Raw genomic sequence first — 25,726 nt, forward strand, 5'->3', positions numbered from 1 at the left:
AAGGGAATCGTGCAGAAATGCGAATGCATTGGGTGCACCGATGAGTGTGTTGCGAGTAATGGCGTAATTAATGACGAGAGTGTGAACGTAATCATTTATTCATCAGCACCTGTTTGTGTTATCGTTGTACCTGACGGCCACAATCACTGCCTTGTGATCGCTAAAGTGCATGGTCAAAGGGTCTTTGAGAAGCATACGCGCGTCACAGTTTCGCGTAAAGACCAGATCAATGCAACTCCCGTGAATGGTAGTGGGGCACGTGTCGAAGCCGGCAGAGAGACAATGCATAGAGTGCCTGGTCTGCATGTACTCGACCAGCCACTCGCCACTCTTCTTGCGCACGTCAACGTTGAAGTCGCCAACCAAGACTATGGGGTCAGAGGGTTTGGAGCGCACGCGCACACTTTCCATAGCAAGCAGTAATGGGAAGGTGCGCCCCATAGCCACCCATAGCCATAGCCATGGGGGAATTTCCATGGTGGCAGGCAGTAATGGGAAGGTGCGCCGGACAAGGAGGGTACCGGTAGCCGAAACTCACGCTCATCGAAGGAACGCGCCCGTTGACCAGAGGCTCGCGGCACGAGGCACACACCAGGTACGACCTGAACGGCGCCAGACGAGGGTTGTCGTCACAGACCGCGATGATGGCGTCACCGTTCTAATCACCTCCTCTTCCAAACTCGTTCCAAAGAACCCGAAGCGTTACGCTTTCGGCATTACGCGCTCTGCGCTTCGCAGACTTGTCTTCTTCTTCTTCTCCAACCGATGATGATGACGTGGAAGCAACTGCAGTGACGTCACCGCCAGGGAGAGGCGTAATGCTGACGTTGCATTGTGTGAACCCCCGACTAAGAAATGCATTCGCATTTACGACGACGACGACGACGAAGGCAGAACTACGAGGCGCGCGCTCACGTGCGCTCGCGCTGGAGGAATGCAGGCGCACGCCGGCCAACGGAGCAAGACAACCCCCGGCTAATAAATGCATTCGCATTTAAAACTGTCCACCTTTTATTGCTTCGCGGGAGGTTACGTCACAAAGACGCAGCATTCGAACATGCACTGAACAGCGAACGCAGCATATGGCGTCGCACTGAAGGCGCGCGCACACCGTTCCTTGCCCCGACTGCGGCTGCAAACCTGCGCTCGATCCGCGTGCTCGGTTGTCGCAGGACGCCCATCAGCGCGCGCGGGAGGCTCCAGAAACTCAATGCCGAACGCGCTAGCATGACCTCCCTTCTTTTGGTGGCGGAGTCTTTACATACATCATATAGCCTGGTATGAACTGGTGCGTGCTTGCATACTGTGCAGTAGAGCGGTGAACTTTTGCAATTGTGGTTTTTTATGTACAGTGGAACCTCGTGGATACGATTCGGCATACTACGTTTTTCGGCATAACACGTTTTTCTTTTCATTCCCGGCCGGCGTCCCTTAGAAATATTCCATTTTTGTGCGTTCATTACGATCACATTTTTGTCGGAAGTTGGATAATACGACCGCCAAAGTGGATTTTGACCGACATTTTTAGAAATCTAGCGTTTATTCTTCGCTATACTAGCTCAAACCGCATTCCAGCGAGGCACGATCTGTACGTTGCAGAGCCGCTGAGGCCGCGGTGATGCCTGTTCTGCTGCAAAAGTATCGCTGCCAGGCATGGCTGCTTTGCCCAGTGATGATGTTACGTCAGGACATACACTGCGCCATCTTGCGAAATGTATCATAATCACACCGGAAGGCTTTCTTCTATACATGCTTCAAGGAACTTACCGCGGCAGGAGTGAACGTTGAAGGGTCAGTTCTACGCGAAAAGGTTGACACATTCCCGCACTTCTGCCGCACTTAAGACTTCCAAGCGTCCGGCGGCTGGCTCCACTTGAATAGGCACGACACGAATTGTCGTACAAAATAGTGTCCAGCGAAGCGAAAAATACCCGCACCTTCTGCTTTTTTGCTACGTTTCACGATAATTTAGTCCTGGACGTTGAAAAAAAGAAAGTGCCGCACAAATTGACCAGCTTCTTCAATATTGCTCAATTAAAGTGAGTTGGTGACGGAGTATGCGTAATTCCCTCCAGTTTATAATCTCTGGATAATACGACTTTCTCATTATACGTTTTATTTTCTGGTTCCTGTGAAAAACGTAACAACGAGATTTCACTGTATATATGTGTCGTGCGAATAACAACGTTTTATTACGAAGCAGCGCCTGTGCTTCTGTGTCAGCCATTCGTTAATTTTTTTTGCGTTTCACGGCCCCATTAGACGCCGCGTACAGTCCGAACTCAAGCTTCGCTGGTCATCCACCTGCACAGATTAGGATGGCCCGCCCATTTTTTTTGCTTCCTGAAACAAGCCATAGCAGTAGCTTTAACGCTGTATCTAATTAACAAATAAGCTCCCCCTTTCGTCATGCTCCAATGCACGAGAACGTCGTCGAGTGGGTGGCATGCAGCTGGTAACCATAGCTTACGGCGTAGCGGCCTCGTGATGTTACCTGTTCGCCATCGTTACGTAGAGTATCGACTCTCCCAAAATGATGCCATTGAGGGTAAACGGATGTTTGACTAACGTTCACTTCTTCTTTCACTCACTCACTGGATGACTGATTCTCAAACTCAATCAATCACTCCATCCATAAAAAATTAGTGATTTATTTCCATGGAGAAATAACGGCAGCAGCCACAAAATACGTATGATGGGCTCCCTATCAGAAGAATATAGCGCCCCTTGTGGTACCTCTATCGACGAATTATGACACCTGCTAACCACACCCGCCAGCAAAGCCCTGCCCATATCTAACGTCTGCCTACCTTTTATTCTAATCTGGTTACGAGCGTTTACTACATTCTCCTACACTTCTGCAGGTGGGTATGATAATCGTGTGACTGCTGTGCGGGTGTCAAATACCAGAACCCCGTGTTTGCTTCACCCCTGCTCGGGTTCACCAGAGTGAGCTGTCCAGGTACGCCGACCTCTGCCCCGCAAGTTTTGCTCTTTAACTGTAGAATACGTAGAATCGCGTGTTGTTCCGTTCAGTGCACCATGGGTGGTGGCCTTGGGCCTTACAAAGGCAATGGCAGCTCTGGAGTCTGGAATGTTGGAGTTTTGGAGTAGCGTATGTTGGTTGGAGTACTCAGCTGCATGTACGTTGCCCGTCTGCCCGCACATGTCGTGGCCAGCTCCATGCGATCTCTTTTTGCGCGGCCGTGACATTGCAGTCTGGGGAATGGGAGGTTGCTGAGGGTAACGGGGCCGGAGACGGTGAAGCCGTACTCGTGCACATGCACGCTTTCCAGCGACTTGTTCACGACCTCTATGCGTGGGAGGCCATTGGTGTAATCGCATTGCAGCTGTTTTTGAGGCACGACAGATTTGTTCGTACTAGCGGCCACGAAGGACACGGAGCAAGAATAAGATGCTTGCTCCGTGACGAAGAGTAGTGCCGCACATTCTGTTCCCTCCAATTCTCCCCATGAATTAAACTTTATTTCGTTCACTTAATAAGTCGCTGCCTTCCTCGCTGCCTTCCTGGCTCGACGGTCGGAGCTCTTCCATCTTTCGCCACTATCTCCGACGGTGTGTTAGCTAAAAATCCGTCCTCTAGGAAGAACCGTGGTCGCTAGTGGACTACTGCATGCCGTCCTTTTCTTCGCTGCCAGTTGCCGCAATAGGGGCAAATTGTGACCCTCCCAGTTAACAGAAAGGGGTGGAACGTAGACGCGAAGCTGGGGTCCTTTCGCAGCGCGGGCCATTCTTTCAGCAGCCTCACGACAGAACGGTCAGCGACTCACTCGAAAAATGCTACCACTCATACCACTTTACCGGGTAAGTTGGGCCGGCTTATAGCAGAGCTCGCGGTGGGTGCGTTGCGCTATTTATGAGTGCAACTTCCAACGCTCCCACGTAGCTAGTCAGTACGACTTCAGAGGGGTGAGCATGCCACCGGCATTAGGACGGACGTTGCACACACGGCCAATACGCAGCCGTCACACTGACCTTCAGAGATGCTCAACCCGCACGTGCCCAGCGCCACCATGAAAGTGGCATGCGCACCTGGTGCGCGACATATTGCAGGGCGCCCAACAACCGGTCGTCTCTTCGATAGTGCCCATTTCACTGGAGAAGCTCATCGCCCTTTCGTACGCGTGGTAGCGGGGCTTTCAGTGATCGGCAGAAACATTAAGGCCACTTTCTACTGCTCAGACAAGGAGCACGTAGACCCCCACAATTTGTCAATAGTCGTCACGGGAGATTTTTCGAGTAAAAGATACGCGATGCCAACAGTGCACGCGCGGGACATATTTGATGCGATGCCAGTTGGGAGAATTCTGTTATGCCCAAAATGTGTTTTGGCACTGAGCGTTACTCAGGCTATGCATCTTGATTTGGCGCCCTGCTTCGATAACTTTATAAGAAGTAACCGTACGTTCCAGGGCTTCGCGCACACACCAATCACCCGTGTGGCCCATGCGTATAGAAGATAACACCTCAGTAGATGCCGAATAGCGGCATCTAATTCTGAGAAGGCCGCAGAGAGACTTCCAATTCCTGTACAGGGAAGGCCAACTTCCGCGGGCCACACGGTGCCGGGAGAGCGTGTGGCAAAGCACTCGGCTCCTAGTCTGGAGACGCGAGTTCAATTCCCACGCAAACCCATACGAGGTTTTTTATTTCCTCTTTGGGCGCTGGGGGACTTAGGTGCGTGCGTGACAAATCCGTCGGAGGGTGGCTCAAACCAGCGGCGCATTAAATGTAGCGAGCAAATGCCCAGCGCCTTTCCGCATCTGTCTATGGTTGCCTGTTACGCGCCGAACTTCCTGGATCCACCTCTCCCAACTGTACACTTGACACCTGTTGGTGACATTACGAGAAAAGCCGCACTGGAAATAAAATATTGCTTCCGCATGGAAGTAACAAAGAATGTTCTCTCCCGATGCCTTGCGAGCCTCGAGTGGACGTTTGTTTTAACGGCTTCGTGGGGACGCATGAACGACCTAATTTATCTCATGATTTGAAGCGCAACAAAAACACACGGCGAAGAACAGAGTATACGAGACAGGCGCTAGCTTGCAATATTTTATTCGGCTTCGCGTGTCCTTATATTCTCTAGGAAAAGAGAGGGCGAGAAAGAAGGATCGTACACATACACACATGATAACAAAACCAGATATGTTTACATCGACTTTTTCAAAAAAAAACCATTTCGCTACTGCACAGAGCAATCGAGGTATCACTTAAACACTCATCCGCTCTCTGCCTGATATAAAACGCTTCAGCTAATTCCATCGCAGCCCCGTTCTTGCTTTTGTTTAGTATTCTTATCTTTTTGAACCGTGGCTCACAACCGCAGGCACGAGAGTGGGTGGGCAAATGTGCTCCGTTATCTTTACCAAGCGACAATTCATGTTACCTGGCTCTCTCGTTGACGCACCGGCCCGTTTGGCCAACGTAAGACCGTCCGCAAGATAGCGGGATTTCGTTTACAACACCGACAGCACAGTCGACTTAGCGATTTGCGTGTTTTTTCCCACAAGCCTTCTGCCTGCGTTCACCCGATATGCGTGAACACAGGCGCGCAAGTTTACATTGGGCAGAGAACGCAAGGTTGATCCCGTATCTTTCGGCGACCTTTTTTGTGTTGTGGGACACTCAGTGTGTATACGGCATGATATCCGTTTTCTTTGGCCTTCTTCTCTCGTTTCTCTTTTTTGAGCAACGTCTTTCCCACAGCGACGACGACAGTGCCAGAGAAAGCGGCCCATTGAAGCCTGCCAATGTGATTGAAAAACTGTCCTGCATCTTGTGAGCACACGATTTTAAAGACGATAGTCTTTCTTGGGCTACTTAAACCCAGAAAGTTTGGTCTGTCTGTATGTCTGTATGTCTGTCCATCTGTCTGTCTGTGACTCGATTCAGCCACCCGGCCAAAGCAAACCAATGCCTGCGCAATAGTCTTATATAGTCACAGCTAAATCTACCCGTCTTGGTCCGGTGTTCATACTTGTCAACATTGTTGAAGAAGAACAAGACATTACGCAAATATGAGACAACAAATCAATACAGAAGTGATATTTGCAGTGTTCCTTTATAAAAATTCAAACATGCTTGATTTTTGCGAAATTAAATACTTCATCAACTGCAGAAAAAGAATTCACTCCGCCATCGCCTGCTGTCGCCCGCGCCACTATAGCTTCTGGCGCCATTTTAAGAAATCAACCGGCAACAGTTACGCAAAGTTCCACTAGATAGTTTCCACGTTCTGCTTGCAACGCACGTGGAGTAGGGAAACACGGTTCTATAAACATTGAAGTAGGGTGCCTCGATTACCGCGCGTCTTCGCCGTACGGCAGCGTTCGCATCGAGACACCCGGTTTGGAGCAGTGGAACGCGGGAAATTTAAAATGATTTAAGGAAACATTTGGCGTCTTTACCTTGGGAGGAGCGCGACGCAAGAGGAACAACATGAGAGGTGAGCGGTAAAGCGAAGGGAGGCATTTACTTCGCAAAAGCCGATAAAGACTATCGTCTTTTGACGTCATTTGCAACGAAACGAGCAGATATGCGGCCAATTTTTTTTATAATGCAGATTCCAGAGTCAGTGAAGCGATGGCCATTTTCACTGTTTTCAAATGCGCCGATTAATAGGGCAGCAGTTCTTTTTGTGCGCGTAGATTGTACCACCAACAAACATGGTCTTCAGGAAACCTCATGGTAATGTCTAAAAACTGCAATTCATTTTCAACAGGTACTTCGTGGATAAAAGCTAGGCCGGCCTTTCCCATGTCGATTAAAAAGCTCTGAAATCTTCCCTACCATTGCAAGGTGCACTTCCGGGATTAGTTACTTTAAAATCACTAAAAAGTCATCAACATATCTAAAAACGGCAAGAACAAGATTAGAGTCAAGGGAATCATTAATGTTTCGGTCTAGACTGCTTAAAAAGAAGTTACACAGAACCGGCGCGACATAGGACCCGATACAAATAACATGACGTTGTAGGTAATGCTATCCGTCGAAAGAAATAACAGTGGAATTCAGATAAAACTCGAGCAGTACCATCAAGTTTGCAACCGACATTCCAGTGGAATTTCGGAACTGCACCGCTCCACTCTCATCGATGCAGGACTGTACAGAAGCGAGAAAATATTCATGCGGAATGGAGTAGTACAGGTCTGTCACGTCAACCGAAAAGCCTAACCCAACTGAATGGTTATCTTTCAACAAAGTCATCAACACTGTTTCTAGTAGCAAAAGGGTCATCAATGTGCACAGAGTTCAGGTGTTTCTGGAGAAACCGGCTCATTTCTTGCTGCCAGGACTCTCTTTCACTGACAATAGTCCTAAATGGTGTCCCCGACTTATCAGTCTTTGCGGAAAAAAACACAATTAGTTTGTTGTCCTTGCTGGCTTTTAAGTTGGGTTAGGCTTTCGGGTGACGTGACAGACCTGTACAACTCTATACCGCATGAACATTTGCTCGCTTCTGTACAGTCCTGCATCGATTAGAGTGGAGGGGTGCAGTTCTGAAATTCCACTGGAATGTCGGTTGCAAACTGTATAATACTGCTGGAGTTTTATATTAATTCCACCTTTATTTCATCTGACGGAAAGCATTGCCTACAACGTCATGGCATTTGTATCGGGTCCTGTGTCGCGCCGGTTCTGTGCAACTTCTTTTTAAGCAGTCTAGACCGAACCATTATTGATGCCCTTGACTCTAATCTTGTTCTTGCCGTTTTTAGATATGTTGATGACTTTTTAGTGATATTAAAGAAACTAATCCCGGAAGCGCACCTTGCCACGGTAGGGAAGATTTTAGAGCTTTTTAGATTTAGAGCTTTTAAAAGGCATAGCTTTTACCCACGAAGTACCTGTTGAAAGTGAATTGCAGTTTTTAGACATTACCATGAAGTTTTTTTAACACCATGTTTGTTGGCGGTACAATCCACGCGCTCAAAAAGAACTGCTGCCCTATGAATCGGCGCATTCGAAAACAGTGAAAAGGGCAATCGCTCCCCTGACTTTGGAATCTGCATAACAAAAATGGTGTGCACACAAGATGCAGGACAGTTTTTTCAATCAGATTGGTAGGCTTCACTCGGCCGGTTTCCCTGGCACTGTCGTCGTCGCTGTGGAAAAGACACTGCTCAAAAAAGTGAGAGGAGAGAAGAAGGCCAAAGATACCTCCCGTCCGCAGAAAACGGATGTCATGCCGTATATGCACAGTGTCCCAAGGTCGCTGAAAGCTACGGGATCAACCTTGCGTTCTCTTCCCCGTGTAAACTTGCGCGCCTGCGCTCGCGCATATCGGGTGAACGCAGGAAGAAGGCATGTGGGAAAAAACACGCAAATCGCTATGTCAACTGTGTAGTCGTTTTTTTTTTATGAAATCCCGCTATCTTAAGGAAGGTCTTAACTTGGCCAAACGGGCCGGTGCGTCAACGAGAGAGCCAGGGAGCATGAATTGTCCCTTGGAAAAGTTAACGGAGCACACTTTCCCACTGACTCTCGTGCCTGCGGTTGTGAATCACGGTTCAAAGAGATAATAATACTAAACAAAAGCAAGAAAAGGGCTATGAGGGAATTTGATTGATTGTGGGGTTTAACGCGCCGACGCAACGCAGGCGATGAGGCGCGCCGTAGTGGAGGGCTCCGGATTAATTTTGACCACCTGGGGATCTTTATCGTGCGCCGAAATCTCGTACACACGGGCGTTTTTGCTTTTCGCCTCCATCAGAAAAGCGGCCGCCGCGGCGGGGAATCGAACCCGCGACCTCGTGCTCAGCAGCGCAACGCCGTAGCCACTGAGGCACCGCGGCGGGTGCTATGAGGGAATTAACTGAAGCGTTTTATATCAGGGAGAGAGCGGATGACTGTGTAAGTGATACCTCGATTGCTTTGTACTGTAGCGAAATGGTGTCTCTGAAAAACGTGATGTAAACATATCTGGTTTTATTATCATGTGTGTATGTGTACTATCCTTCTTTCTCGCCCTCTCTTTTCTTAGGGAATATAAGCACATTCGTAGCCGAATAAAATAGTTGGAATTTAGCGCCTGTATCGTCTACTCTGTTCTTCACCGTGTGTTTTTGTTGCGCTTCAAATCATGGCATCTATTCCCCTACTAGCCCAGTAAGAAGTTCTTCTCAGCTAATGTATCTCCTACAAAATCATTATTAGGTGATGCAATACGTAAGCACGGCTATCACAAATCTGTCTCATTTTAAAACATTTTAATAAATCTAAGCTAGCACTAATCCTCCATGCTGAGGCTAAGATGACCACGCGCATACACCTGCCATATCTGGCGCAGTGTGAAGGCGAGCGCTTCGTTACATCCTTCGTAGGTGCCCCTTCGACGCTTGCACTCGACTTCCAGAGCACGTTAAGATCCCCGTCAGGTGGGCGAAATTGACCCGTAGCCCTTCACTACGGCGCCCCTCGTAGCCCAGGCAAAGCGTTAGACCCCAAACTCGGCTCCCAGTGCACTGAAACCCCATCATTATGCAATCTTCTCAGCTGCCTGCACATGCTCTCCCACAGGTCTCAATACTTTTTTTCTACATTGTTTTATGGAATGTACGCTACTCTATTTCATATCGAATGTTCACGTGCTCACAAAGACGACGCCACACCAGAAGTGACACACTGCGCAAAGCCCAGCTTTGAACTCAATTGATTATTCATGTATCACTTGTTAAACACACCCAAATATTATATCCTTCGAATGCAAGCTTCCCTTCCCTGCGCCTTGGTACACTTTTAGGGCACGTTTAGCTTGTGTCATAAATTTCCCGCGAGGGACCGAGAAGACGCGCTCACACGTGCGATCGCGACTGCCTCTATGATCTCCCGGGTTACCCGGTTCCTGATTTCTGGCTATGATGCCACACTGTCCGAACAAATGGCGCGACATGCCGCTTGCCAGAACATTGGCGAGCTCACGGAGCCGATAATTTATGTACCTCCCCGTCTGCCCCCCGCATCTCGATCTGCAGGACAACGGGATGGTGTACACAAATTGTCTACAAAATTTCGTTGACCTATGGGAGGTCGTATACAGGACAAACTTCCAGGTGCCTCAAAGAGCGGCAGCAGGAGCAGAAGAACAAATGTTTGAAGCTACAATCGCCTGGTCATTTGGAAATTCAAATGCCAACCACCGTTCGAAGGGACAACAATGTTCGCGCGCTCCCACAGCAGAACGACCAGAGAAGTGACAGAAGCCTTTAGTATGGAATCGGGTAGCTATAGCGCATGCGTGAGCCAGCCATCAGTGCTTCTCAGGAACGAGGAAATTGAACCTTTGCAGACAGGCGCACCGAGCTCGTGTGGGTGCGAACGAGACAGAGGGGGAGGCGAGCGCGTGTTAGGAGCTCTGAGCGCGGCCACGAGGAAATGAGGTGGCTATCAAGAATTGAACACAGACGTAGTTTTCTGCGTGGTGGTTTTGTGTGTTTTATCTTTCTTTGTTTACGTTCACATGTTTTCCGAAAGTGTCGGAAAATAAAGCCAGTTCATAGTTGCTCTTCCTTATGCATGCATCTCGTGTCTCGCTGTCCTTCATCCACGGTAACTTAGTGCAGTGTTTTCTAATTACATGGTAAGTATTTTAATTTTTCTTCATTTCACCATGGTCGTCGTCATAATCATCATTATTATCATCATCATCATAAGATAAAGACAGCTTCCCGGCAGAGCGTTTTGGGTGGACTACCGACGACTTTAGTAGGAGGCTGAAAGCTTCGCTCCGTGGTTGGCTGGTTGGAGGAAACGCGTGATCAGGCTCACCAACACTGAGTCGAATTCTCGGGCGCGGTTGCGGCACTGGGGAAGAGCTGCACACGACGCTGTGCGAAGTCGAATCGATGATAAATGGGCGACCCCAAACTTACCTTTCTGCAGACGCTGCTGAACCATGCCCCTGTCTCTAGCGCATTTCCGGCTAGGCATACGCAACGCGTGCTGCCGCACAAACTCGCTCTTTCAGAACCATATTCGATTGGCAGCGAGTGGCGCTGATGAGCACGGTCGAGTAAAGCCGTCAACGACCGTTTTTGCCATCACTGGAAACAGGTGCTTCCTGCTGCTTCGATTCGCGCCGGAGGTGGCAGCGGAGCCGCTAGCCAAGCTCCAAGTGCTTGTATGTGCTTGTACAGGACGATTGGCCGCCTGACATCTGAAATCCAGGCCACCTTCTTCAGCTCTTCCCCGAATGCGACAGTGTTGTGCGACCTTGTTCCCTGCGTCATTGGATTGCCCTTTGCCTGCCATCGGGACGGAAGAAACGGCATCCACTACAGCGGCGCTCTTATCTCGAAGCAATCCCCAGAGGAACTTGGGGGCCGCGGGAGTAGGTTTCGTAATAAGGAGAATGAATCTCGCACGAGCGCAGCCACCGCGAGCTGGCTCCATAGTTTGCGGCTGGGGCAGTCGTTTAGTTTGCATCTTAATAGCAGGACGCCTGGTGCAGTCGTTCCTTTCGCCACAAGGCAAATAGATGATCGGCTCGTCATGATGATTTCAACCCTGCGTATCTGATTTTTCTCCAGATCAGAACGCAGGAGCCTTTGGCGATGCTCCCGAAACGTGAAATTATGCACGGCCTCTTTCACTGGAGATAAAAATGGCGCGGCGCTACAGTGCACGAGCTCTCTACAACGGTCACGCGCCTCGCAAAGCGCCACTCGGATCATGGCGGGTAAGCGCCTTGCGGAAACGCTCCGGTGCGCTCCGCGAGCAGCGGCCGCGTCTGGCGCGGACGGGCCGTCGAAAGAGTCATGCGAGCGTCGCCGTCGCCGGTAACCTCACGCACGCAGATTTTGCGCGGCGGTGCTGCGGCCGTCAACTCTTCCGTGGGCCGCTCGTCGCATCTCGGCAGCGGCTCCGGCAGTGCACTGTTTCAGCAATGAAAACTTTGGCTCTCGGAGAAGCTGAGTTTTTGCACTCAACTGAGCCTCACTTGTACGGACGAACGGGACACATCGCGATGTGCTGCGCTAAAGCGCGGAAATACATTTTTTCGGTTGCTGATGCGCGCACACCTAAGCGAATGTTTTAAATTTATTCGCACGCGAACAGTTTGAAATGCTTGCCCATCTCCGAAGGATGGCAAGCATGGTGCTATGTGAAATCGTCCACTTCTTCGTCTCCTTCTCGTGCCAGAATAAAACCTGTAAGACATCATCATCATCATCACCATCCTATCTAGCCCACTGCAGGGCAAAGGCCTCTCCCATTATTCGCCAATTACCTCGGTCCTGTGCCAACTGTGACCAATTTATCCCCGCAAACTTCTTGATCTCATCTGCCCATCTAACTTTCTGCCGCCCCCTGCTACGCTTGCCTTCTCTAAGGATCCACTCTGTTACCCTTAATGACCAGCGGTTATCTTGCCTTCGCATTACATGCCCTGCCCACGTCTATTTCTTCTTCTTAATTTCTACTAGTATGTGTTTAACACGCGTTTGTTCCCTGACCAACTCCACTGTCTTCTTGTCCCTTAACCGTAGGGAGTAAAGGTAAGATGCAGCTGTCATACACTTTCTTCTTCAGGGACAATGGCAGGCTGCAATTCATTATCTGAATATGTCTGCAGTATGCACTCCACCCCATTCTGATCCTTCTGATTATCTCTGCCTCATGGTTGGGATCTGGGGTCACAACTTGGCCTAAGTAGATAGATTCTTTTACCACTTCCACTACCTCGCCCCCTATCCCAAACTGCTGTGCTGTCCCGAGTTTATTAATCATTACTTTAGTTTTCTGCATATTAATTTTCAGGCCCTTGGTTCTACTCTGTTCGTCCAGTGCGGAAAGCATGCTTTGTAATTCGTCCCCCGAATTACTTAGCAAGACAACGTCATCAGCAAATCTGAGGTTACTGAGGTATTCTCCATAAACCCTTACTCCCACCTGTTCCCAATCCAACGTTCTGAATACTTCTTGTAAACATGCTGTGAATAACATTGGAGAGATTGTGTCTCCTTGTCTGACACCCTTCCTTATAGGTATTTTACTGCCCTCCTTATGAAGTATGATGGTAGCTGTGGACCAATTGGAGATATTCTCTAGTATTTTTACATAATGCTTATCTACCACCTGGTTCCGTAATGCCTGAATGACTGCTAGGGTTTCGACGGAGTCAAATGCTTTCTCATAATCTTTGAAGGCTATATATAGGGATTCAGTATACTCAGCGCACTTCCCTATCACTTGATTGATAGTGTGAATATGGTACATTGTTGAATAGCCTTTACAGAACCGTGCTTGGTCTTTAGGTTGACTGAAATTTAAGTTTCCAGAAATTCCGTTAGCGATTACCTTGGTAAGTACCATGTAGACGACTGACAGTAAGATGATCGGCCTGTAATTTTTCAAGTCCTTCATGTCACCTTTCTAATGGATAAGGATGATGTTCGCGTTCTTCCAAGATTCCGGTACACTTGCTGTAATTAGGCATTGCGTATATAGGTTTGCCAGTTTTTCCAAACAGCCTTGTCTCCAGCCTGATTCTTGCTTACTTTAGCATTGAAGTCCCCCATAACTGCGGTATACTGTGTTTTTACTTTAGCCATTGCCGATTCCACATCTTCATAGAAGCGCTCCACTACCCGGTCTCGTGGCTGGATGTGGGGGCATAGCCCTGTACCACCTTGAGCTTGTACCTCTTATTCAGCCTAATTACAAGACCTGCTTCCCTTTCGTTACTGCTGTAGTATTCTTCTATGTTGCCAGCTATGCTTTTGTTGACTACAAATCCCACTCCCAGTCCTCTTCTGTCCTATAGACTACGGTAACATAGGACGTGTCCATTTTTCAGCACCGTAAAGGCTTCACCTGTTCTCCTAACCTCGCTAAGCCCTATGACATCCCATTTGATGCCCTTTAATTCCTCGAACAACACCTCTAGACTCGCTTCACTAGATAAGGTTCTCGGGTTAAACGTTGCCAGGTTCAGATTCCAACGGCGGCCTGTCCGGGTCAAGGTATTCTTAGCACCCTCTGCTGCGTCACAGGTCTGACCACCGCCGTGGTCAGTTGATTCGCAGCCACTGGAGACTGAGGGCCATGCGTTAATTGGCGTATTCATGGGAGGTTGTGGCCGTTGCTACACCACGGTGGCCAATCCTGCTCTGATGAGGGAGTGAGTTAACGGCAATGCTCGCCGGGGTAAGGCCGCACCCCAAGCCCCATCTGCAATTCCAAATTTGCGTGTTTTTTTTTTTTTAACTGGTGGGAATTGTCCAACACCTGGATTCAAACCACGGTTTTTCCGCACGCGAGGCGGATGCTCTACCTCTACGCTCTGCCTCTACGCCACCGCTAGACAGCCCGGCGGTGCAGCGGTGGCATAGACACGCAAATACGCGGCGGCATAAATACGTGGCGGGGGATTAACCTGGCTCTGGAAGCTTTGAAATTAGAATTCCTACGCGCCGGTGCCCAGTGACCCACTAAGAAAGAGGAAAATAAAAAGTTGTCTGGGGGCACATACCGTAACATTGTTCTGTAAACACGCAGCTTATTTTCTTCCCGCGGCGGAGACTGAGATGGGTCCAGGGAGCTTTGCGAACGCGAATGTTTTCCTGCTTTCTGAGTTCGCCTTTAAATACACGGCGGGGGATTAACGGGGCTCTGGATCTTCGAACTTAGAATTTCTACGCGCCGGGCACAGTGGCCCACTGAGAAAGAGAAAAATAAAAAGGTGCCCGGGGGCATATACCGTAAGTACTGCCCGGGGGCACATACTGTAAGTACTGCTAATTAAGACTTCTCGCGCTGGAACCAAGCCACAACACTATTTTTATCTGGTAAATTTTGGTGGTACTACTTAATGATTCAATATGCGAGCTTTATATGTGGTTTCTGGAAAACCATAGAATATGGTCTGGAAACTTAGCTCAACCCAAAACAATGTTTTAATGCGTAGCATTGTTTGCCTAGTACCCCCCCCCCCCCCCCAGCTTGTACCGTGTAGAGCCCTGAATTTTCATGAAAAGGAATATTTGGTGGAAGTAACACATTTCATCTTCGTAATACCGTAAATGTACATAATTGGTCGAAGTTAATTTTTTAAACCAAGAAATACAAAATACAGGAAAACACAAACTCTCCAAAACATAACTGACGAAGTCAAAATTATGCGTACTGTGCACGTCCTTCAAAAAGTAACACTAAATTAAGTACGCCCGGAAGAGAACTTTGGAAATACAAAAAAAAAGAAGTGAGTGTGTGCAACCCTTGTACTATACCTTTTATGTGCGAACAAATACAGGCTTGCGAAAAAAAGACACTTAATCGTTATAAGGGTGTAAGTTTACATCATTGGAGAGAAGAAACAGAATAAAACTTACAAAACAATAAAATAGTCGAGCGTGTTTGGCTGCTCATAGCCAAATCTGGCTGTAAAGAAGTCATATTTGTATACAAGCAGCGTAACAATGATACGCATTACAGACTATTCTCTGAATTCCCGCAATTGTTTTTTCGTTGGTCACAGCTGCGCACGTACGCACGCACGCACACACAGATACAGAGAGAGAGACAGAGTTGTCACCTTTACGAAGAAAATGGTTGGAAGTTGGCTGTGACGCTGGGGTGTCTTACTTGTGGATGCAACAGCCGTATCTGAACGAATGTGCAATGCCGCCGACATTGCAATGCTCTGTGTGTTTGTTATAGATTGTACTGTGTCTTAGTGAGCGTGCTCCCAGATATCACACTCAGAAATGCGCTTGAATTTCTGATGCCACGCTTAAGGCAGCAGGGTGTATTCTTGGGCGAGTTGAGAGTTGATATTAAAACTTTCATTTTTTTTCTGAAAGTAACATCTTGGCTGCGTATAAAAGGTGCAAGTTTCCACATAATAAATTCAGTTTGAAGTCAGCCCTCGCCCCGTCTTTTTCTCGTGTTCTTGTTTCCCTTCGCGCAGTAGCATTTTTAAAATGAGCTTAATGCAAATGGAGATTAATACGGAAAGGCCTGGCGCTCGAGCAGTTGTAGACCCTCGAGAACGCGTGCGCAGGCTGTGCGACCACTACAAAATGGAGATCTCGCTAGTGGGGAGAGCACACACATAAACACCTCGATGCAGGGGATTAACCACAAGCTCGACCAGCTGCTGCCACCTAAAGAAAGTATTCACGCCACCGAGGACGTACTGTACGTGCTAAGTGACCGGTATGATCAGGAGATTTAAGCCCAATTGGCGGAGCTTGCACTTGCGGTGCAAGGCTGGAAGAACAGCAGACCTGGCGGCCCCTCTCCCTTCGTGGGAGAACCGGCTGTTCCACCTCACATGCATTTCCAAACGTCCAGCATGTGCCGCTGCCTCCCCCTCACACATCCCCCATGCGACGCACCGATAAGCGTCTCGAAGGTTAGAATGTTGGTGGTAAAAGAGCAGAGAACAATCTGGGAAGACATGCGGACAAAGTCAGACTAGCACAAAAATTTCGTAAAGGTATTTTCTTTTTCTTTTTATATTATTTTTACTTATTTCTTTGTATTTTTTGGCGAGGTGATTGTACAGTGGCGTTGCCACTAAGGCCGCTGCACCCCGTTACAAAGGGGAAGCCGTTAGGCATCATCATCATCGCACGGGGTCAGCACACCACCCTTCGCCTCACACGTTCGCCCCACTTTCCTCCTCCGTTTTCAAACCACAGCAGGAGCCGCCAAAGTGCTTAGCACTGAAAGAAAAAAAGAAAAAAATTCCGGGACATCTCCACCAACGTGAAACCTCGGGAGGAGTGAAGCGGGCAGTGTGCGCCGGTGTTTCCCACAGCAAGATGGCTGCTAATTGGCAAGCGTCCATCGCAGAAAAGAGCGTTTCTGGAGCAACGCGCGCCGTTGCTGTAAAGACATCCTTTGACATCCACGTCAAAGTCTTGCCATACGGCGCGCGCTGAGTGGGTGCCGGAGAAGCGCTGGATGGAGGATCAATCGAACGTTTGCTGAGGCGGTGGCGCCCTCTCTCGCGTTGAACCGGATTCAATTAATTAAATTAGAGACACACAGGCCGTAAATTGTCTTTGTGTCACACGCCGCAGAATGCTAGGAAGTATGCTTTACATGAGAAAACGTGGTGTTTGAAACCAATTTTGAGGCTGAATCTAGCAAACCTCTGTTATTTCAGGAATTAAATCTGATTATTATTCTCTTTTAAATTCTTTTAAATCATGTTTTCTTATTTTGAACCGGTCTTATCTTACAACACTGGCTTTCTGACCATCGTTTCATAATTTGATTCACAGTGACGACAGGAGACGCCGACAGTCCGATCCCCTAAGGTGCTTCGCCCCTAAAGCAGGACTACCCTTACAAAAACGGGTTCTGAATTTCTGTTGACGTTTCATTGAGTTCTCATTGATTCAACGGAAAATCAACAGAAACTCAATGTTCATTGAGTTTACACATTGAGAACACAACGGAATTTTCGTTGTGGTCCGCGCAATGATTTTTTCTATTGTGGAGTTCTTGTTGACTTTTTGTTGTATTTTCAGTGACTCGTGGTGATTATTTGTGAAACTCAATGTTCATTGAGTTTACACATTGAGAACACAACGGAATTTTCGTTGTGGTCCGCACAATGATTTTTCTATTGTGGAGTTCTTGTTGACTTTTTGTTGTATTTTCAGTGACTCATGGTGATTATTTGTGGGCAAGTCATCAGCAACTGATGCCAAATACTATCTGCATGCTTCTTCGACATGGACAGCCACGTGCACTAAAACTTTAATACCCACTGTCCTGGATGTATGAGCCTAATTAGGCAGCATCTTAGCATATTTTTGTGCAGTGTGAGTGTATTAAATAAGTTGCATTTTTCAAGAAAGTTGCATTTTGTACAGGTATAGCCAGCTTTCACAATGCAACTCTCAGCGCTTTCTTGTACCGGTACGTATATCCCAGCTGAAAATATGGCAACATATCCATACGACATGCATGATATCATAACGATTTCGAGATGTCTTCAATATCACAAAGATTTCAACGAAAATCACATAACTTTTACGGCATGTTGTCGACACCTTATGAATTCAACGACATTTCGTTGTCCTCAACATCATGAAGGTCCAATATCGCAAAGATTTCAACGACTTGTCGAATAAGTATAACGACATGTCTTTAATGATAAGGACTTCTACTAGATGTCGATATACTGCAAGATTATAAAGGTCTGATATCGTAAAGAGTCAAACAACATGTCGAAGATCAACAACATGTTCATGATATAAAGATTTCAACGATGAGTCCTAGACGTTCGGCAACATGTCTTCAAGGTATTCTTACAACATGTCACATATCGCACAAATCAGCGCGTCATGTCTGATGCTTTGTGTAACATCTCGCAGACAATATATGTTCTGCCTTGTCAGCATTGGAAGCATGCAAAGTACAAGATATAGCACAAGATAAAGTACAGCACAAACTCTGATAACTTGCACTTTCAGTGTGATCGAACAAAATTCAAATTCTTGTTTATACTGTTGTTTTATCAATGTTTCTAGAGTGCATATTTCAATTTCAGCCATTCAGTTAACCCATAAAATTCACTTGTCCATACTACAAAATATCCGCTGCTTCACCACCAGCTAAAAATTTGTCTCCAGATATCATTAAACAGCAGCGTCTATATCTGGTATAGACGCTAGACGAAAACGTTTGCGTTCTGATTTTTCCCTTCTAGACGGACGATAGCATAACGACAACCAGCGACAACGATGTCAAGATATGCTTTGACTCATACCACGGCAAGCACAATCGTTTGTTGCTGAAGCCTCGCTTGCTCTTCGTCAACAACAAACTGAATCGGCCGGACAGTTTTTTTCGATTGTGTGTTTCCATTTCTGCGCAGGCCGGCGGGGGCGGCCCATGTTACATCTTTTTCGCTCGTCGCTGCCGCCCACAGTACCTGTTTGTTGCACTTATTACGTCGCCGCCACCACATGCTTCGGTCTCTTTAATATTGCCTTGCATTTTCCCCAACTTGTTACAAACTCAGAGGTTTTCGCTGCTGTATGCGCCTTACATGCCAGGAGTTACATCGCTTGTAGTTTTAGCGCGATGTTGCTTGTCTGCAAGATCGGTGCGTGACAAACAAGCGTTACCAACGCCACAATTCCAACGGCGCATGCCATTTCCTTCGTGGCTACCGTGGCTTGCGAAGGAAAGATCGCGGGTGACCTGCGATAGCTTTGCTTGAGTCAAATAAGGGAGCTCCGGCTCAATCGCTCGGAGTACTAACAATGTGACCTCGTCTGCAAGATCGGTGCGTGAGAAACAAGCGTTAGAACAGCCAGAATTCCAAAAATGCAGCATTGACTAGACACAAACGACAATTTTCATTGCCGGCTTACGTAGTTATATAATCATTTTAGACGTCAGCTGTAGTCTTGTTCTTCCGGGATCGTCGCGACGGTTTCCTTCGGGCGGCCCTGCAAAACGTAGGCTCCTCACATTTGGCCCCTTGGCTGCCAACAACAGCGGAGTTTACACATAGTAACCGGGCAACGGGCTTTTACAAAGAAGTGGCGGCAGCGGTGGACCTTTTGCAGGGACTGTTCTCTTGGGAGTACCTGTGCGCAGTGGCCCCGAAGAAGTTGTACTGGGACCTGGTGGAACAGATCTTTCCACCCCCCATGTATCGCTCACCACCTCTTGGGCGCATGAAAAGTGACGTCCTCCGGCGAGTGCGGAAGCTCCCCATTCCTTCTGGTTCGAAGGATTTCTTCTTCCGCTTTCACACAGGGGTTCTACCCACTAAGGCAAGACAGGGGGAGAGGGGCTTCTTTCTTCCTGGAGGGACCAACTGCTTGTTGTGTGGAAGGAGGGAGACGGCAGAGCACGTCTTTTTGGAGTGCAACACGGCGTCGTATTTCTGGGACGAGCTGCAGTGCTCTTTCGACACGTACTGGCAGCTCACCTGGATGAACTTGAGGTTCTTGGAGGCGGCCTCGGAGCACCCGCTCCTCCGTGACTGCGTCCACGTCATAGTTCTCCACTCGCTATGGAGGGCGAGAGTCGACGTGGTTGAATGTGCCGAAAACCCGCGGCCAGCGTGGAGGCACTTTGTACAGAAGGCGCAGTGGGCAGTGGCCGCCCTCGACGGGCCCGATTCAGACACTGAACTTCGCGACTCACTGGCGCGGGGCTCACGAGCCCTCATGGAGTTTAAGGTAGAACAGCAAAGGAGATGGGACTTGATCTGAGGGTCGGAAGCGGGACAGCACCATGGGCCACTTCCGCCCACTAACGACTTCTACGCCCAACCCCTCGTCCCTAGTACATTACCGTATACTGTAAAAAAATGACACCATCGCCCATTTGTAAGTGTTTCTAATAGGAACCACGCCAGCACTGCGCGGGTTTGCTGGCACTGTCTACGAATAGTTTCCACTTCCCTGGCGAAACACGCTGAATCTTGTCTTGGCTTGTTCAGTTCCCGAACGCGATTATTTGTCTGTGTGAGCAAAGGATGTTACACTGTTCTCTGAAACCTCTGTAACCACTTCATCTGGCCCTGTATGTATATTTGTAAATAAAGTTACTGTTACAAAAAAAAAAAAAAAAAAGCCTGTGTGGCCGAGTGGTTACGTCTTCGGTTACTATTTTGAGGGTCCGTGGTTCGAATCCTCGTCTGAGGTTTTTTTTTTTTTCCTGATGAAGGTTTTATGACCTCTTCTTTTTTAAAACCATAGTAAGCGCCTGTTCCTTGCTTTCAATCACACCGACGTTTGCCACCCTCTTCCTAAACCCAAAGTAGTTCGTTTTCTCGCACCTCCTCTGTAGAGAAACCCGCCGTGAAAACAAAACCAAAACTAACTTTAAAACCTTCTTTACAATTTAAGTATATATGTCAGTTAGTTTACTTTTATTCGCTTTTGCGTTTAAAAACCTCAAATTCAAGTTATAAATACTTTTAATACGTTAAAAGCAGGAAGTTAATTACCAATAACACAATTTTTGTCAAACACAGAAATGCTGCTATTGCAGTCTGGCAACTATCACTCCCTTTTTGTGTGTTTGTTTATGGAGTTGGTTTTGTGCGGAGTGGTAGCTGGGGCGATTTGTTCAGTTTTATCTATTTCAAGCTTAAATCATAGTTATAAAAGCTTTATAGGGTGATGATTGCCCTTCCAACCTACACGTGTGTTGAACACGCGGGAACGGGAAGAACGATCATCGCCTCAACAATCATCGCGCGTCAAAGGTGGATGACATTGCGTCCGAACAAAGTGTCGGTGTCCTTGAAGGGGAAGACGAGCGTGAAGAAGGATTTTAGGCGGGAAACGTCGTTTCTGCTGGGGTGAGTACGCATTTTTTTGTTTTTCTGTTATTGTTCGGAACGAGTTCTGGTGCTTATGGGTCAGTTATTCGGTAGACCCCCATCTCATTTGCTCTCAGAGCCTATGCGATATAGCATACTTGTTTGGCGCCTTGGATTTACCAGTCTACCGTTTCCGCAGCCGTCAGCATCAATTTACGCTGAAGCTAGACCTTTGTTGCGATGCTCGCGCTGTAGAACGCGGCAGCTAATTATTTGACATCACGCAAGGCTCTTAAACACCGGGGCGTTTGTTTGTTATGTGTCTCTCAAACAGTGCCTTTGCGGCGACTGTTAATTCCGTGCAGTGCGCTTCGCAGCTATTACGCTCGCGAGACCGGCTGCCGCCGTCGCGACCCGTCTCGTGGTCTTCGGGCCGCGATATGCGTCGTGGTATGCGTGCCGTACTCGTGAAGCTCACATTCACATACGTGGAAATTGAAGGTGAAATGCGCGCGCGTGGTCTCGCAGGGGCGCCTGCCCACTCAACTCTATTTATATTGGAGAATCGAACTTGCAAAGGCAAGCTAGGCATTGAAATGGAGGAGCCTCAACTAGTACACACCAGTTCCGATTGAAAGCTAGGGATGCATATGGGCTGCTAGCAAGCGTTCCATGCAAATTCGCATAGCAGTGAGCTTTGCATATATCAGGCATACCCCACTCACAGAACCTGCGTGCCTAATAAATACATTACTGTGACCTAAATTTCAGTTTGGGTGTTGCGGGAATGTTCTTATTAGGGCCTTGGAGGTTACTCATTAACGATTAATAATCTGCTTAATGTAAGCATTCGTGGTTTGTGTGTGCTTTTCTTGTATTTCATCAAGTGCCACCACACTCACAGATTATGCACTTTCAGGTGCTGCTGCTGGCTGTCCGGGTTGGCTGGCTGGCTTTCAGTCCAGTTTCAAAGGCTTTGCCAGGGCCCTCCGTGGCCAACTGACACTGCACCTGCTGTACCCAAGTACTGCCTGGCCTTTCCTTGGTGCTGGGTACGCTTTGCCGCCAGGAATAGTCAATCCTTCATCCATCATCTAGCCGCTTGGACCACCCGTTCAGAAGCCAGCGCATTTGCTCAACGCATCGGTCCAGGCACCGCTGCCACATCAGTGCACCCACTGATTATGTACTTTCAGGTTAGTTATTTCATGTTGGAACCTGTCATAATGTATACCTGTTAGCAGTGCTCTAGCCCCTGGTTATTTGAAACAGTTTCATGAAGCAGTGTTGTGCATTTTGAGTGTGTCATTACTTAGCAGGGATATTGAAGCGAATCTGGGGCCAATGGGTAAAGTGCAAGAATAGAAATTGAACTGACTTTGAAGCAAGTATCCGTATGTAATCAAGCCAAGCAAACATTTAGGATTTTCGATATGGTTTTGAATTTGCAATACAAACTGGTGTGGAGCTACTTTCCATTTTAAGTAAGCTTACAATATTATCTACTACAGATCATGCTGTTATTAATCACACTATACCGAAAAGTACATACCGCAGTCTAGATTTTGTCGGCACTTTTTTCGCAGTCTCTCATGACAGGCACTATTCTCAGTGATTGGAGGATAGCCGAGGTAGCACCAGTCTTTAAATCAGGGACGGTACTTCACCATTAAATTTTCCTAACAAGCACCATACGCTAGGTCAGGGAACATTTCATCCACTCTCAAGTTGCTAATTATTTATAATATCACATTCGAATATCAGCACGGTTTTCACAAGGGTTACTTGAGAATTTTTCGCGTACCCAAGCTGCAGCATAAGTGTCTGGTTGATTTTCGATGGCTTCCCGTCGATGAAACGGACCAAACATACCTCCAAAGAACAGAAACGTGCGATAAGGATTGAGCATGAGGGTGATTAAACAGCGCTTCCAAAAGCAGCGTACCACCGGGCTCATTCTGGCAAATTTGCCAGGCTCTAAGTCTGCGATTTAGCGCGACGACCCATTTACGGTGACACTCAAGCGCCGCAGGAAATTTGTGCAGCCAATAGACTCCGCACATGCAGACACTTGTTTTGTCATGGTGCACTTCGCACGGTTCTTGCATGAGCACTTTGCGCTTACGCTGATTGTTGGTGCAGCCAGTAACGACGTAATCACGCCTGCCCGGACAAGTAGCTTCTGAACATCGCCAAGTAAAAGGCAATGATGGCAATTTTCCCAGAATTCCGAAAATAAACATCAATTGAGGATAAAAAGGTCAGGCGTCCTGCTGGCAGGACGAAACGTGGCCTCACAGGCAATGCCTGTCAGGACAAAGTGGTGTGGACTGGCCCGCCACCTTAGCGGGTTAGGAACAGAATTGATGGGCGAACGGGACACCTCTTGGAAGAATTAAACGTTCTCCTTAGGCACTGCTAAACTTGTTGCTGCTGAAATGCCAAATAAATGACACCGATTTTCGATGCCGTTCGGGAGGTCTGATATTCACGCATGGCACGGAGCAACAGCGTGGGACTCAGCGTCGTCTGCTCGCCCCGCAGTCCGAAAGAATTGGTGGCGCCTAGTGCAGGATGGAAATTCTTGTCTATCATGTCTGCTGCAAAATATGCCCATGTGGTCGAGATTTCGGCGCATGTAAGATGCGCAGGTTGTCAAAATTAATACGGAGCCCTCTACTATGGCTCACCTCACAGTCTGTGTAGCGTTGGTGCATTAAACCCGAGAATCAATCAATTATAATTTATGCTTCATCTACATTGAAAAGAAAACACTTGAAAATCTTTGTCCCCCAGGTGGAATCTCTGTCACCGCCACTGTATGTAATTTTTTTGCACTCTTACCTCGCAGTCGTTTCCACCCAGATCCTGTGCATAATCGCTCAGCATTGGAAGCTCAGGCGGAGGATGGTCATGCGCTCAACATACCAGAACACTGTCACTAGAGCACCTCTCAAACTCTCGTACTCCTCAAGAAGTGCGCAGCATGCCTGGGGGGGCACAGTAAAAACAGTGCCTCTTATCACACGCCACCACCACATGAAATATCGTTGCAGCTTTAAGTGCATAAATTTTCCTTATTCGAGCCACAGTCATTTGAAGCAATGAAAAAAAAAAATAAGGCAATCAGTGCGCGGAGATGACACAGACAGTGCAAAATTACCTTATCTGAGCTGCTGTCCGCACCTGTCCAATTGTCACGCTGTGCTCGCTGTGCTAGCTCGCTGTGCTAGCATTCATCGTGCAGTCTGCTTCGTGTCTGTGGTTGTAGGAGGCGTGAACAGCGCAGTGCGGAATTTCGAACCAAAAACAATGCTGGGTACTCCTTACGACAAGGCATTCGCAAACCCACAATCCTGCAGAAAGAACACCAGCCACACAAAAAGTTCCTGCTAGCACCACGCCGTAAACCACATTTCACGTATGACCCTCGTGCACTGCTAGCCAATGAAAAAATGAAGGAGCAAATTGGCGTAGTTGTAACTAGGGTTCACTCTTTTCAATTTAAATAATTTAAAAAATCAATAACAGTCTGCTCATTTTATTTTGCTGAATCGGGTGCTAAAAAAAGGTCAAAAAAAGGTCAGTTTTTTATGGATAGTTGCATGAGTCAGGGCAAGGCATCGTACTGCCTACTTTGTGTGCATTACAGCCATCTGACTATTTTAGCCACATAACCTTTCATCCAGATTGACCTAACAGCACCCAAATGGTTTTTTTTTGGCCTTTTTACCACAAAGCAATACACCCACGGTGTACTGCAGTGGGCACTTGGCAAACACTTTAATGAATTCTTGAAATGCTTGTTTAAACAAGCCGAAAGCATGTTGAGGTATGCATGTTCACCCATAAAAACTAAAAATATACATTTAAATTAAATCTATTCGAAAAGAATTTTTAGTGGATCAATGCCAAAATCTGTAAATGAATTACCGTAATATTCTGAGAAATTGTTCATGGGTACTCAAACTCTTCATTGTCTCAATCCTGGAGTTCATGTTGGTTCAACAGTTTCGGTTTTATTTTCTGCTCGCAGGTTGACATTGGGGGCGGTGTGCTAATTGAGAAGGGGTACCTGGATCAGCTGGTGCATGCGTGTGCGAGTGGCCCTGGCAAATTTGCCAGGGCTCTTTTGCGCCATGTCTTCACTCCGGAGGAGCTCAAGGGGAAAACTCTCTTTGGAGGGAAAGGCAAAGCCCAGGGCGACGCTCCTACAAAGCCCGGGTTGGACCAGGTGCGGGTGAAGGCTGTGGTCGGAGAGTGCACATGATTTGCATTTAGAGTGCCAAGAACAAAGCTGTCATCTTTGTCAACTTGTAGCTAATCACCCGTTTTTCTTCATGTGCACAGTGAGATCAGTGCATCCCTTTTATGCTTTTTGGGAAAGTGTCTATTTTTGCCCACTTTTATTACTAATTCTGAGAACTTGCTAAACACGTTTTCATTTTTTAT

At 47.6% G+C, this 25,726-nt stretch overlaps 1 long non-coding RNA gene across 1 annotated transcript; it reads left to right on the forward strand.

The window, feature by feature from the left end:
* Positions 1 to 21,059: 21,059 nt before the first annotated feature.
* On the forward strand, positions 21,060 to 25,513 carry LOC144179484 (uncharacterized). The gene is made up of 3 exons (XR_013324256.1): positions 21,060 to 21,313; positions 22,194 to 22,470; positions 25,311 to 25,513. It is a non-coding gene; the product is annotated as an uncharacterized LOC144179484 (long non-coding RNA).
* The last annotated feature ends 213 nt before the right edge of the window (positions 25,514 to 25,726 follow it).

The sequence above is a fragment of the Haemaphysalis longicornis genome, unplaced genomic scaffold (genome assembly GCF_048455015.1).
Source record: "Haemaphysalis longicornis isolate Haplotype H1 unplaced genomic scaffold, Haemaphysalis longicornis Haplotype H1 scaffold_4, whole genome shotgun sequence".
In the NCBI taxonomy this organism is placed as follows: domain Eukaryota; kingdom Metazoa; phylum Arthropoda; class Arachnida; order Ixodida; family Ixodidae; genus Haemaphysalis; species Haemaphysalis longicornis.